The sequence below is a fragment of the Pholcus phalangioides genome, unplaced genomic scaffold (genome assembly GCF_987345545.1).
Source record: "Pholcus phalangioides strain wild (caught in Gottingen) unplaced genomic scaffold, Ppha-v1.0 ptg000015l_1, whole genome shotgun sequence".
In the NCBI taxonomy this organism is placed as follows: Eukaryota; Metazoa; Arthropoda; class Arachnida; order Araneae; family Pholcidae; genus Pholcus; species Pholcus phalangioides.
This window is the reverse complement of record NW_028301608.1, coordinates 109,610,144-109,624,643: the sequence shown is the minus strand read 5'-3', so window position 1 is coordinate 109,624,643 and position 14,500 is coordinate 109,610,144. Positions and strand designations below refer to the sequence as shown.

Sequence of the window (14,500 nt, the reverse complement as noted above, 5' to 3'; positions counted from 1 at the left end):
GAGCTAGTTATTTGTATTCAGCCCTTGATCCCCTGAGAATCACCAGAGGTGCCAAAGGCAAGTTAAGCCTAAATCATCTGGTACAAAGGCTTCAAACCAACATAAATCAGTCGGTTTTGGTCATCCAAAGGTTGCTGATTGCTCTGAAGTTGGATTAAATTCTGGAAAAAGGGTTTTTTGCATTACATCCTCTTAAGGATAGTGTTTTTTCCCATTTTCGGGTAAAGGTGCAGTTACTTTGAAGAACCTATACTGGCAAGAACTTCAAGAAAATGAACAACATTAAAAGGAATGGGTTCCAGCAAATGAGAAATGACTGCAAGTTCAAGCCAATGATGATTCTCCTATTGTGACATCACATCAACGGACTCGTTCTGTATGGTTGTTGGGACTAGAAGTCAATTTCGACCAACTTTAACTCAAAAGATCAATCTGAATTCAACTTTTTATGTTGAATTGGACTTTAAAGTCTACATGGTAGCCAAAAATTCCAACCGGTGTTTCCCAATTTGTTTCTAGCTCATCACTCGTGGAGTAAGACTGGTATGTATGTGATGCATTTGGCTTGCAAAGTGAAAGTTTTTCTTCTAACCAACGTACATCCACCACTACAACCAAGCCAAGGCAACCCCGGCTCTTTTCCCAATAAAAATTTCTTCTACATAAACATTTACATGCTACACTACTGACATACAAGCACAATCTGCCATACTCTTCATATGACCATTGTGGCAATTTGTAAATTGGAAGTCAGACCTCCTGAAGCTACTACTCAACCATATATGCACCTCGGATACACATTCCTCTATGGAATTTCGAATGAATTGGAACATGCCATATGTGTTGTGAACCTGAGGTGAAGTTTGTTTCTATGTACGCTAATTCTTACTATGTGTAGTGCTGCCATCTGCCATAAATTTTTATAACTATGAGTGAAGTGTAATGATTGAATATTTGTACTGTTGTAGGTCAGATGCTCTCAGTGGCGAGACTTTTTAATGGGGGGATTGGCTAGCATTTGTGCCTCAAAGTTGGGAACAGAAAACCAACTTCAGCCGACTGCCACTGTGGAATTTGAACAGGGTCCTCATAATGCGAGTCCATCACTATGATCACTCGACCACCACAGCAGCATCCTTCTGAAGCTGGGCACCATAGTAAACATTAACTTTGGTCAGTCTGTCTAAAACCCTCGTACAAGATGCTCCGCAAATAGAGGTACAAACTTTAAGGGTAGGTAGAGAACATCAAAAGGATTGAGAACTGCATAGGAACCCATGAGTGGAAATATCATTGTATATCACAAAGTGTCACTGTTCATGACAGACTTGAGGGGAAATATGTGATTTTTCATCATGCAAGCAGTAGTTACTGTAGGAGGAGCAAGCAACGATACATGAACAAGGACTGGCAGAAACAAAAAATGAGGGGAAAATCACATATTTTGCCTCCAACACTGTCATGAACAGCGCCACCTAACGACATACAATGATGTTTCTGGTTATGGGTTCTTATACGATTCTCAATCCTTCTAATGTTCACTACCTCCCCTTAAATTTTGTACCACTAGTCACGTGACACCCTGTATCTCAAAGCAAACTTTCTTAGAGCCAGCCCCAATTCTTTTCAAAGATAAAAAAAATTAGATGGCAAATGTTTTAGAGGGTCATCCCTCCAGGCACGAGATGAAATTTGGCTATGTCAAATCAAATGATTCTATTTTTTCTTTTAGATAAAACAATTGCCCATCAAGAATTGCCTGCAAAAGACTGAGCTTTAACACATTTGGCTTACTTTCAAGCCGGTCCTGTTGCTACGGGCAATTTACTACTGAGTGAATTGTGCGGAAGTGTGAGTCAGGTGCACCTACCAGTCCGAGTTATATACAGGGTGTATTTTATTTATTTATACAATATTGATTGGCCGAGGCCTATACAAGAGGATGCGGAATTATATATGGCAAAAGTGTCGATTGATGGTATGAGAAAATTCGGAAATCATAGTGCAATCTACAATATTTGATGGTAGGTTGTTCCAGTCTATAATAGTTCTTGGGAAAAAGCTAAATTTGTGACAATCTAAAGAGGCAAAGATAGGCTGTAATTTTTTGGAATGATTGAGTCTAACAGAGAAATGTGAAGGTTGGATTAGAATATTGGATGTGTCAATATTAAAAACCCCATGGAGGAGTTTGTAAAGAAAAGTTAAACGAGAGATAAGTTGAAGAGAGGAGAGCGGTTGGATATTGAGTTGTCGCTTGAGTTCCGTTATGGAGACAGATGAAGACCAACAGTTAAAAATGAAACGAGTGGACTTATTTTGGATAGATTCTAATTTGTCCATGTTGGTTTGGGTGTGGGGGTCCCAGGCTTCACAGGCATAGGAGAGAGCAGGGAGAATATATGTTTGGTAGCACAAGTGACGAACATGACAAGTGGAGTATTTTAGGTTACGGCGAAGGAAAAACAGTTTTTGGAGACATTTATTAAAGATATAATCAACGTGAAGGTTCCAGCGGAGATCGGTAGAGATTATAATGCCCAGATATTTATAATGGGAACCTCAGAGGCCAAAGAGTCGTTTATAGAATAGGGGAATTCGTGGGAAATTCCTTTATGGGTAACTTTCATAAAAACAGTTTTTGAGAAATTGAGGGGTAATTCCCAGGTTGAGCACCATTTGGAAATAATGTTAAGGTTGTGTTGGAGAGATTCTTGGTCAGAAAGATTGGACACTGTTTTATAGATGACACAGTCATCAGCGAAGAGTCTAATGCGGCAGTTTATGGAGTCGGGTAGATCATTTATGTAAATTAAAAATAATAATGGCGAGAGGACCGAGCCCTGGGGTGTGCCAGATTTGACATGAAGAAAAGGAGAGTTCTGGCTCTTGTACGAGACAAACTGGCTATGGTTAATAAGGAAGGCCTCCACCCATTTCAGCAGTTGAACATTTAGTCCAAGGTATGAAAGTTTTAGTAGAAGTTTATTATGGGGCACCCTGTCAAATGATTTGGAAAAATCTAGGAAAATTATGTCGGATTGGAGGCCTCCACCCATTTCAGCAGTTGAACATTTAGTCCAAGGTATGAAAGTTTTAGTAGAAGTTTATTATGGGGCACCCTGTCAAATGATTTGGAAAAATCTAGGAAAATTATGTCGGATTGGAGGTTTTTATCAATGGAGTCTGTTAAGTCATGTATGAAAAGTGTTAATTGGGTAAATACTGATAACGATGATCGAAATCCATGTTGGTTAGGGAAGAAAAAGTTAATCGAATCGAGGTGGGTACGGATATTCTTGGCAATTATGTGTTCTAAGAGCTTGCAGCAAGAGGAGGTGATTGCAATAGGTCTAAAGATGAGAGGGTGGGAGAGTGAGCCAGATTTATGGATGGGAATTATCTTATTAATTTTCCAGTCATTGGGTAGGTTAGAAGTATTCAGTGAGACATTGAATATAATGAGGAGATAGTTGCAAATTTCATTGGCGCAGAATTTTAGGATATGATTGGGGATCCCATCTGTGCCAGTAGAGTGGGGTTTTAATTTTTTTAGGAAATTCAGGAGACCGGCTTTAGAAAATGAGATGGGACAGGAGTCATGAAGTGAATCGAAAAAGACGTATTGGGGGGGGGGTGAAGGATCAGAGGAAAAAACAGAAGAAAAGGCTCGGTTAAATTCGGAGGCAAGATCGAGGGGAGAGGTTAGTTCCGAGTTGGAAGTTTTGAGCGAGGAGGTACCTGCTGATTTGGGGTGAAGAAAATTCCAAAATTTTGAGGGATTAGTTTTGAGATAGGAAGGCAATGAGTGGGATAAGTAGCTGGATTTGTGGCGAGAAATAAGGTCTTTGAGGTTACGGGTGGAGGTCGAGATTTTGTTTCTGTGAGTAGAGGAGTCGTTAAATTTGAGTTTAGAGACGTCACGTCGAATTCTTCTTTTGAGATGGATAATGGTTGATCCAAGGGTTAAAGAAGCTTTTAGATGAAGAGCATTTGGTAGGAGCAGTGGCTATACATTTATCGATAACAGCTTTGAATTTACTCCAGAGACGTTGAATATCGTTAGAAGAGGAGATGAAGTCAGGAAAGTGGGTACGAAGGATATTTTGCATGAGAGGGTAGTTGGCCTTGTTAAAGTTAAGTTTTCTGGCGCGAAAAGAGGGAGGGATGGTATGATGAAGGAAGAAATCTAAAAAAGGGATTTTGTGATAGGAACAGCCATCAAAAACTGAAAAATTGGAAACCAGAATTTTGTTGAAAACTGCAATTAGGTCTAATGTGGAGATTGAGTGATTGGATATTATTTTGGGTTCCAAGATGGTTTGGACGAGGTTAAATTTTAGGAAAATGCCGAGAACTCTATTGTTAATACCATGGTTTCCCGAGAGGGACTGCATTTTATGCCAATCAATACCGGGTAGATTCCAGTCACCGGCTAAAATTAAAAGATGAGAATTATGAAATCAGTCCAGTATTGTTTCAAGTTCAATGAAGTAGTGAGGGTCCGAGGCAGGGGGTATGTAAAGGGAGAAAATTGCAATAGGAGTGCAGTTTTGATGATGCCATTCGGCAGCGACAATTTCAATATTTGATTCAAGAGGGATTTCAATTAGGGGTATAGAACTGTTAAAAACAAGGGCAACGCCTCCTCCGTGTGTGTTTCTATCTTTACGAAAGGCAGAGAAATTCTGTGGTAGAAATTCGGTGTTGCTGATATTACTGTGCAACCAAGTTTCTGTAACCGCAAGAAAGTTGGGATTATGAGCTAGTAGGATGGATTCGAAGGAAGATAGATGGAATGACATTCGAAGGATTCGTATGTCATTTTACTGACAAACTGTTGATTCTAGAGGCATACTTCCAATTAGAAAAAGTATATAATTAACATTTAGTACTCTGATATGTCATTCATGTTGAAAGGGGCTTTATAGTTATTAAAATTAAAAAAAATTAACTTTTTATACTGTCCCCGTGTGCCCTAAACCCAGTTAGAAAGTTGTTGCTCTGTCTCTCCTGATGCCAACTAAAAAAATTCCATGTTTTCAAGCGCAATATTCAGAGATATTCGAATTCGATAAATGGAGGAAAGTTGGAAAAAATCCCCAGTTAAATTAGGGGAGGAAACTGTTTACCAGCATTTAATTCCGTTTTTTCCAATTTTTCTCTTTTTTTAAAATTTCAATATCTCAGTGAATATTGCACTTAGAAACATGCTTTTTTTGCATCACGAGCAACAACTTTGTAATTGGGTTTTTGAGCACAGGGTGCCCATATAGGAAGTTAGCATTTTTATTTTATTAACTATACAATCCCTTTCAACATAAATGACCCCAAAGCAGAATGTTTTGCATTGTTCTGCAACAAACCCTCTGCTAACTGGAAATGTTCTGCGGTAAAAATCCGCACAATAGTGTTTTCTTGCACTTTTTCTTAAAATACTTCCAGATTGTTCTGCAATAGCGATAATTGTTCTGCGACGTACGTCACAGATTTTGGCATATTCTGCTTTGGGGATGAATGACATCTGAGTTTTTAGGACACTTTTTATAATTGGAAGCAAACCTCTAAGATCAATGATTCGCCAGTAAAATGCCATACATCGTTACTAATGCAGCCTGTAAATTTATGTATATAGGGTGATTCAGAAAAGATGGGAAAACTTTAAGATGTGATAGTACACACCAATACAAACAATTGTCATCAAAGAATGCATGGTCTAACATGAAACGCAAACGAGCTAGCGCGTTTCGAAACAGGGCCACTCCGCAAACATTAAAACTGCATTCCTGTTGAAATTTATTGGGAGAAAAAGAACACTAGCCATGCAAACGCAACCTGGGGAAGAAGAAGAAGAAACCGTTTGCAAATCTGCGTCACAGTGAATAAAAGGTGCAGATGCCTGCCCCATGAAGGTTGCTGTCACGGTCCCAGGTTCGAACCCGAGGGAGGATATAGATGATAAGATAATTTCCCTAACGAGCTTCAGGCAACCACTGATATACAGCACCTTCATTTACAACCCATCTCACTAGAGGCAGTAATCTGCAATATAACGATATGGCCAGAGTTGGTGTTTGGTGAAGTAGCCCTGTGAAGTTATTCTAGAGTGAAACTATTCTAACAGTTACAACATATGGGTTAATGCCGCACTTTAGTAATACTGAAAAAGTAGACATGCAATTCATTTACAGAGTGGCAAACGGAAGTAAATAATTCCCCAGTGTACATTTGCATAGATGTTCTTTTCCTCCCGATAAATTTCAACAGGAATGCCATTTTAACGTTTGCGGAGCGGCAGTTTCATGTTAGACCATGCATTCTTTAATGCCAATTGTTTGTATTGACGTGTACTATCACATCCTATAGTTTTTTACATCTTTTTTTTAATCACCCTGTATATAGGCTATGTGTATGTATTAAGTTTGAAGGAAGGACTAGATGAAACCACAGTTTGTTTGCCGGCTACTTTACTCGACACAGAATAGCTAGAAAACTCAATCTATTTTTTATTGGGCAACTTTTTTTTTGGTGATTTCCTCTGTAACGTGTTGCCACTCTTCTTGTTGGTTGGCAATTTTCTTCCGCAGGCGGTTTTCTTTTTGACTATTAGTTTTATTACTTCTTTTCTTCTTTTGTGGCTACTAGGTTGCCATTTTCTTTTTTTACTGCTATCTTCTGAAGGTACAGTCACCCCTACAGGTCACTCGCCAACAACAATAGGTATTTGTATAAAGCATGTCGTTTGAATCAATAGAGTCCATGAGCATTTGGCAGCGTTTTATTTTGCTTGTTTATAGGTTTTATCATATATTCTCAGTATGTTACATTCAGTTTTTCTTGTTGGAATCTCATTCTGAATTTTTTTTCTCTCAAGTTGTAAATTAATATTTCCATTTTATATTAATTTTTTTGCATACCACACATCACAGTTTTAATCCTGCAATCGTGTTTTTATTGAAATCAGAGATCGTTTCTGACCAAACCCAGTTTTTTCGGTTTTTTTTTGCCCTGACCGTTGTATTGTTCAAAAGACAGTTCTAGTTCTTACAGTCTGGTTTATAATCCAGTGTCTTTATTCCAGAATCATGTTTTCATTTATAACCATTTTCTTCATTATATAATATGTTGCTTCGTTTTTGCATATTTGGTCCATTTTTTATTGTAATTTTTTGTTTTTAACGGATAGTAAGTACTATTCCTTTTCGGTGATGTGTTAGAAATTCTTCCCTTTCACAAGATAGACGTCTGAGAGCATGACTCCATTTCACTCTTGGAGACTTGTCATAATGCTTTTGGACATTTTGATTGCCAAAGAGGTAACAAGTTGCCAAAAAAAAAATCACTAGAATCAGCCCCGACCCCAGGGCAAGAGCCGTCAGCCCCACCCTTGTGAGCAATGCTGTCTTAACGCATGGGTCCACTCGAGCACGGCCCGGGGGACCTCAAGAGAAAAGGGGCCTCACAAAAATGAGATCCAGTTGAAATTTTCTAGAATTCACCAGGTAGCAAAAACCACTTGGCCCGCGGGCCCATAATGCTCTTAAGACGGCCTGCTTGTGGAGGGGGGGGGAACATGACCTTAAGGCGGCAACACATGTAACTGCAAGCAACTTAACAAGCATGAATGTTCAATTTTTTTATTTGTCACCTCTTTGAAAAGCCCATATGAGAAGCTTCTGTAAAAAAAGCAAAAAGAAAAAAGGCGATGATGGCGATAAGACAAGGTAAACAGAAAAAGAATGGCTAGTTCCTGGCAGGTGGCATAGAAATTAAACCGAAGAAAATGCCATATAGTTTACAATAGTAATCAATTATTATTATTCAATTATTAGAATAATAATCCCTTTATATTAAATTGTTAATACTCACTTTAAATTTTTTTTCGGTATTAAATATTAAAATATTTAAATTTTAATATTTAAATTTAAATTTTTTAAATATTAAAATATTTAATACCGATAATATTTAATAACGGTATTAAATATAAATACCGTTCAAAATATTAAATTTAATAAAAATTCAAATTTTTTAAATTAAAAAATTTAATTTACTTTTACAATTTATAACAACAATTTTTGAGTACATCTTTTAAAAAATGCCAACACAAAACGCAGCTCACTCAAGCGTGAAGAATAGGCCTACCCGCATACAAGGAGAACCGATTGGCACCAAGACAATCTTAACTAGCACACACACACAACCCGAGATAATATTTTTATCTTTTCCCCATGCCGAGAAATGAACCCTCTCTACAGAGGGGGGTGTTTCCATAACTCTTCTGGTGATCTGAGGACTATACATTGCTGTTTATAACTCAGATCATCAATCAAAGTGAGTTGTCTTTAGAATCCTTCTTTTGGTGATTCTTCTGCACTCTATACAACTCAAGCTAAGATTCTGGTATCCATCATCATCATCAATCTGTCCCGTGAGGCTTAACAGCATCAATAAACCATACCGCCAATAAACCATGTTCCGGATACTTCCCAGACAATACATTCAATTGTGGAAAATATGATTTTGGGATTTGTGCGACGATTGGAAAAGATCTTTTGGGGCCCCAACCAGACTTGAAGCGTCAGCCAGCACAACAATATAGAATCCAGCATGTTGCTATACTTGAACTTATTCGCAATTCTAATTTTAGTCTCATCAACATGACGCAAACACTATGCCAATGAGAGCCTGACAGTATTCCAGCAGGCCACTCGTAGTAACTGGCCCAAGAGCAGCCAGGTACTACTATTTAACCATCCATTTACCTCATACACATTTCTCTATGGAATTTCTAACAAAGTGGGACATGCCGGAATGTGTGTGTAAGTGTTGTGAGCCTTACATGAAGTTTTTTTCTGTGTAATGCTTTTTATTTGTGATGCTGCCATCTGCCACCAATTTTTCTAAGCATGAGTGAAGTGTAATGATTGATTAATTACACCGTTGTAGGCCTGTTGCTCTGCAATGGTGCAATTAATCAATCACGTGTATCCAGGTGACTGGTGTACTACTATGCAACGTATGATATGATGGATATTGTATCTATCACCAAAAGCCAATCAGGACTCTGTGAAGAGAAGTGGATATTCTATTTCACACAGGCATTGTTGTGATTTCGTTTCTCCAACAGGAATTCCTATTATTGTTTCAACACTCTGTACTTTAATTATGAAACAAACGCGGTTCCGATTGTTGGAAAACAACAGGATGGAATGGGGGTTATAAAGGTTATAAAAGAGAATGAGAATGCTATTTTCTGATTTAAGTTTTCAATTTTTTTTTCTGTCTTCAGTTAAATTCCAATTGGGTTGGGATTTCATAAGACTGACCGCATGTGCGATCGAGCTTCTACTTGAGGTTGAACTTGTGATATGTCGAGACACAGAGGTAGAGGAAGTGGGTGTGGATCCTTCATGGTCACAGGTTGCTTGTTCCTGAAGTAGAGCTAAGTGCGAGAGGTGTGGTGTGGAGATGGACTGGCTCTGTGAACTAAGTGTTGCTTACAAGCTGGAAGCAGGTCCAGCATGCTCAGCCTTATTAGTGCTGATTGTAGATTAAGATGATGCCTCGACTTGGAGTAAATTGGATAAGGTAGGCTGGTTAGTGGCAGTGGTGAGGGAAGGCTATCTTCCTATCTCTATCACAAGTCGTTTTGAAAGTGAGACTGACACAAATGGAAGGAGAGTGTTGATGGCAAAAGTTGTCAGCCTGAAACGATATCTCTTTCATTCTGTTATGGAATGCATGGCATATATATATGAAATGCATCTGTCAGAGCAGTTGTCTTGTGCAATCAGCTAAATTTCTAATGTGGGAGGGAATTGGTTTTTAACTATAATTTTTCGGCCTCAGCCATCATTCAGCAATAATTTCTTCTGCAACCTCCTTGAGTTTTTCCATTTTTCAAACAATGTCCAGTTCTGGACATTGTTTTTATATATGTTACTGCCAGAACCCAAAATTATCCAGTTTGTAATTTGCCAATTCCATAATAAATTGACCTGGCCAATATTCAAATTTCAGGCTTTGGTCAGCCACTTTACGAAGAGGCTGGAGATCCCTGGCCAAAGTTCAAAAAGAAAAGACATGATTCTGGGTCATTGTCACTTGGCATATTTTTTTTTGCGATAATTATGTCAACATGTTAGTAATGACAACCCATCATATTGCAGTGACGATATGGTAATATATATGTGTATATATAGGCATATATTTTGTAAGATTAGATAGAAAAAACTATGTCTATATTATTACAGATAGTTTTTATGTCAAATTTCTCTTAATTTTTCTTTCATCACAGTGAGCTAACCCAATGCAGCTACTATATATATATGTATATATATATATGCGTTGCCAATGAAAAGTAGGATTTGACACCTATCCGGAAAACTTTGGTAAAAGGTCTCCAGCCACTTTGCAAAGTGATCAGCCAAAGCCAAATCAATACAAAGAATTCATTCTGCAAATCAGACTTTGGCCAAAATTCTCACCCAATGCAAGAAGTGGCCACACTCTGGGCTCTGGCATTAACATACCTAGATTTATTTCAATTTTACATTTTTTTTAACTGCATTTTTTCCTCATTTTCACATATGCACCTATCTCACTCATAAAACCTATCATGTTCCTTAGCACCAGAGCCAAGACCTTTTCTGGCTTGCTGTAGAAACAGTTTTGCGATCCTATTTAATATTTACATGCATACCTCGAATATGTGAGATATGATATGGCCTGTGCTCATGGATTAACTCATTTTTACTCCACACATTCACTGAAAATAAATTTACGGGGCCCTTTGCAGGGCTGTCTTAACGCATTGAAACAGGCCCATTGGAAGATTCGTGTGTATAGAGAGCCTCATGTTAACAAGATTGTTAAGACAGACAGCAGTAATTTGGGGGACGGATTGCCCTATCAGCCTTGGCTGACAAGGATCAAAACGGCAAGGCTGTCTCAAGAACATTACAAAGCTTCAAGCAAAGTGATTTTTTTAGGGCTCCTACATAATGCCTCCTACAAAAATGCCTGACTACTAATTTTAACCAGACTGAATTTTTATGAGGTTCCTCTGCTTTTGACGTCGCTGGATGGGTCAATGCGTCAAGAAGCATTGTTCTGGAAGAAAAGTTCACCTGTTATTCGACTTATATTTTTTCCAGTATTTAAAACACTAATTCCAAATTTTCTTAATCAATTATAAAAGAGTCAGCTAAAAGTACAGCGTCCTGTCAAAAATCAAAGCACCCTGTTCAAGGTTAATGTGGGTGGCCACAGATTCATTGTAATAGGCCTGTGTGTGTCTCCTTTTTCTTTCAAATCGAGCGCAACCCGGATCTGTCGCTGTGAGCAATTTAGTAAGAAGTGTGTTATCTGAGTGTGTATTTAGTGCTGTGTCTGATTTTTCTGTGCTGCCATCTATATTTTGGACGTGAAGTGTAATGATTGAATGTTTGTACTGTTTATAGGCCTGTTGTGTTCCGTGGCAAGACTTTTGAATGGGGAGATCGGCTCGCATTTGAAACTTGAAGCTGGGACAACCACAGAAAACCAACTTCAGCTGACGACCACAAAAATCTTCACAGCAGCACGCCCCCAGAAGCCTGCCATCCAGCGAACCGGCAGAAACAGGTGCCGAGACTCCGACGGCCACATCCGCAGACGACCTAGCGGACACTTCTGACTCTGGGTCGGCCATAAGCCTAAACTCAACGTATGAAATGTTCGAGTTCGCGAAGTCCTGCCTCGAGGATATAATGAAGTTAGACTCTGGCAAAGAGAAGAGAGCTGTCATCGACAAATTTCTCGTCGAAGCCGGAAATATTCTGGTTAAAGACTGACGATACGGAGCTCTCTAACTCTATTTTTATTTCAGCATATTTTTATCGGATTTTTCTCAACTTTTCTTCATTTCCTTTCACCCATCTTTTTCTTTCAAAAAATCAAAAAAACTTAAAAAAAATTGTGGAAAAAAAAAAAAAACTGTGCTTTATTTTATTTTTATTTTGACTTCTACCATTTTCTGAACTTTGAAAAATAACATACTAATTCTGTCTCTGAATTTTCTCTTCTTGTTACTAATCTATATCGATTACAGGTCCAGCCAACCAGGGATCGAGATCGCACCAGCCAATCCCGTGCGAGCAGAGGCGAAGTTACCTTGTCGCTTCCGAACTTCTTCACAGCGAAGCATAATCGTAATAGCACTAACATAAGAAGGTTGCTGCCGGCACTTTACCTGCAAAATTCGTTTAAATTTAATGTTAATTTAAACAGGACCATGACCTTATCATTTTTCCCGATTTTGACAACTTTCCAATACACATGCACTTTTAATTTACACATACTCCCTTGTCTTTCTCTTCATACGTAGTCCCCGTGGCTACAGTTTGTAAGCCCGCAGATGGTTCCCTTGAACCAGGCCCGGGAGGTAAAAGTTTAATTCTGGTCTGGTCTGGTAGCTGACGACCACTGTGACGATGGTGGGGTTCGAACCTGGGACCTCAGGTTGCGATGTGTGCGTGTCTGTCAATAAACCTATTTTCCATCAATAGATCGTCAGAACTTCAATAGCTCTGACTCTTAACTACATAAAGCAGTTATAGTTTTAAAAAGTTCAGTTTTTCATCCTTAACATTTTGCGGCCTGGGTGCAATGACAGCTGCCAAGTCCGCCCTGACTTACACAGACACATACGTGAGAGATCGCCATGACCGAGCTTTCACAGCATTAATCTTGATACATCAAAGTGCTTCAAATAAGTTTCCCTGGGCAATGGTCCCTATGTAGATACATCACTGTCCATATTAAAAAAAGTCTAAAGCAGTGGTTTTCCAAGACCACCTACTACTATTGCATTTTTCAAGAGCGAAATCTCTACAACGAGGCAGTTTTTGTAGCTCTATTACAGCCAATGATTAAAAGAAAGATGTCAAATCTTGCCAGTTTTTCCGATCTTTCGAACAATGAACTTAGATATTATTAAACTTACCTTGAAACAGGGAGAGAAATGAAATTCATATAGCTATTTCAAGAGGACACATATATTTCAAAAATCATAAACAATGTTTCAAATAAATAATTTATAAACAAAAAAAGTACTGATTACAGTATAAAAATTAATAATCGATAAGTAATAATGAAAATAATTCAAACTCATTAGTGAAAATAGAGAAAAGTGCGTATGTACTCTACCTATGGTGACGGTCACCTTATCTGTTGAACACGAGATATAGCTCACGTTGATGGATGATAGATAAGATATGGTGGAGAAACATGGATGATATATAACCAGTGACCCACCATATTTAATTGTTACGGATGATCTTATTTCTTATAATCATCCCTGTTATAATTCAACCATCACTGAAATTTTTGTTTATTTACCTTTCATTTTTCGCCACCATCATCAATCCTCCAGAAAACACGTGATCAATTTTATTTTTTATAATTTTATTTGGATCAAAAATTCTATTCAAAAAAAAAAAAACTTTTTTCAGATTTTTCGATCAAAATTTGTGATAAATTGAAATTATACGAGAAAATAATATTAATCCATATTTATGAAATGAAAATCAGGTTTTTTAAACTACAGAATGAAAGGTGTGGTTGGATGAAAATAAAAGTTTTAATTTGATAAAAATTCATTCATTGCTTATTAAAAAAAGCAAAAAATTACATAAAAACTGAAAAAATGAAGAATTTGCGTCATAATACGAACAAACAAAAGAAATTTTCACTATTATAGAATGAAAATGCCAGCGAATCATGATGAAAAATAATGTGACCATATAATAAATCATATTTCACGGTACATTAGCATACATTTTCATCTGACGGCTTTCTTCCCTAATATATTTTATTAAACTTGCCTTAGTTTCTAATACTTACTTGAAGAAAGGATGAATAGGATTTTAAACATCATTCCATTCCCTTATTTTCACATAATTTTGGACACGTTAACTTCTTTTGTGCAAACGTGACATATTTGGGGCCATACACAGGGCCGTCTTAAGAGTATCATGAGCCCCCGTCCAATTGATTTTTCAGAGGCCCTACCATACAAATTCTCGAAAATTTCAACCAGATCTCATTTTTGTGAGGCCCCTCTTCGCTTGAGGCCCCCGGGCCGTGCCCGGGTGGGCCCATGCCTTAAGACGGCACTGGCCATACAAGTATTACGTACAGGGCCGTCTTAAGAGCATCATGGGCCCCCGGGCCAAGTGATCTTTCTGAGGCCCTACCAGGCAAATTCCCGGAAATTTCAATTAGATCTCATTTTTGTAAGGCCCCTTTTCTCTTGAGGCCCCCCGGGCCGTGCCCGGGTGGATCCATGCCTTAAGACGGCACTGATTACGTAAGCAGATTTTCAGCCATTTTTCACCCCCCCCCCCCCCCTTGCAATACCTTCTAAAGCTGAAGGTATTGAATGAGAAGGTTGCCTTGCTCTAGAAGATGTTGCCCCTTGTCAGCAAAACACTGACCTCTCCCCCCCCCCCCCCCATCA

At 38.3% G+C, this 14,500-nt stretch overlaps 1 protein-coding gene across 1 annotated transcript in view; it reads right to left on the bottom strand.

The window, feature by feature from the left end:
• The window catches only part of Hr96 (Nuclear hormone receptor HR96), a 31,237-nt gene extending 17,838 nt beyond the window's left edge, over nt 1–13,399 (bottom strand). The window contains exon 1 of the mRNA XM_089245116.1: nt 13,189–13,399. The gene's annotated coding sequence lies outside the window, so the exon portion shown is untranslated. The remainder of the gene's footprint in view (nt 1–13,188) is intronic.
• Between the last annotated feature and the right edge of the window lie 1,101 nt (nt 13,400–14,500).